The sequence below is a fragment of the Rhinopithecus bieti genome, unplaced genomic scaffold (genome assembly GCF_001698545.2).
Source record: "Rhinopithecus bieti isolate Rb0 unplaced genomic scaffold, ASM169854v2 scaffold_70749, whole genome shotgun sequence".
In the NCBI taxonomy this organism is placed as follows: Eukaryota; Metazoa; Chordata; class Mammalia; order Primates; family Cercopithecidae; genus Rhinopithecus; species Rhinopithecus bieti.
In genome coordinates this window covers 63-1,266 of record NW_016870414.1, presented here as the reverse complement: position 1 = coordinate 1,266, position 1,204 = coordinate 63, and the positions used below count along the sequence as shown (strand labels likewise).

The 1,204-nt window shown below is 42.9% G+C and overlaps 1 pseudogene; it reads right to left on the bottom strand.

The window, feature by feature from the left end:
* Positions 1 to 4: 4 nt before the first annotated feature.
* On the bottom strand, positions 5 to 415 carry LOC108525565 (probable ribosome biogenesis protein RLP24 pseudogene; annotated as a pseudogene).
* Positions 416 to 1,204: the final 789 nt, after the last annotated feature.

Genomic DNA, 1,204 nt, shown 5'->3' with positions numbered 1-1,204 from the left:
CCAACTGCTTCCCTTTGCCTGCAAGAGGGGCTCGGATAAGATGGATGTTTTGCTTGACTTCTTTGATATCCTGAACTTTCTGTAGCTCTTTATTCTTCTTCAATCTGTTCGTTATACATTTAGCTTGGTGTTTCTGTTTGATCTCTTCAACTCTCTTCGTTGCATCAATAGTTTTATTCCATAGCTCTCGTTGGTATGTGATAGGTTCATTTCTACATTTTCAAATTCAAACGAATTATGTACTGTAAGTTTTACCAGCTGCTTCCGGAATGCTTTGGTCACCCAACTTTGCGAGGATTGTGCTTCTTTTAAAGTTTTCATGGCATTTAGATTTACAAAATCTGAACACCTTGCAATCATTTTGGACAAACATCATGCCGTGGCCAGGGTAGATGGGCCCTGAATAGAAATAACGCTTTTTTTTTTTTTTTTTTTTGAGACAGAGTCTCTTTCTGTCGCCCAGGCTGGAGTGCAGTGGCGCGATCTCGGCTCACTGCAAGCTCTGCCTCCCGGGTTCACTCCATTCTCCTGCCTCAGCCTCCCGAGTAGTTGGGACTACAGGCACCCACCACCACGCCTGGCTAATTTTTTGTATTTTAGTAGAGACGGGGTTTCACCGTGTTAGCCAGGATGGTCTCAATCTCCTGACCTCGTGATCCACCCGCCTCAGCCTCCCAAGGTGCTGTGCTGGGATTACAGGCGTGAGCCACCACACCCGGCCAGAAATAACACTTTTGATATGCATGTTGAACCCATGTGGGTCTCCACTGACCAAAGGCGAATTTGAGAGTGGCTGTATATTACTATTAAAAAAATCCAAATTCCTGTTCCTCACATATACACATATAAAGTTTCTTTACAATCCAGCACCAATTCTCTCCCAACATAATTTTCTACCCTGCTGTTTCTCGAGATTGAATTCAATCCAAGCATTCTGACCTCCTTGATGTTTGCTGCACACCTCAACTATGTTTCCTTTTTAGTAACCTTGCCCTTGCTGATCACTTAATTCAGGTCTCTGCTCAAAGTTACCCCAGGGAGATTTTACCCTGACTCATTTATATTCTTCTCTATCACCTTACACTGTATTATATATCTATTAGTTTGTAATCTATCTCCTTCACTTGAACATCAACTGCATGACTGCAAGGACTTCACTGTTTTGATGAATCTGGATGGATGGATGGATGAGCTCTAGGTGAGT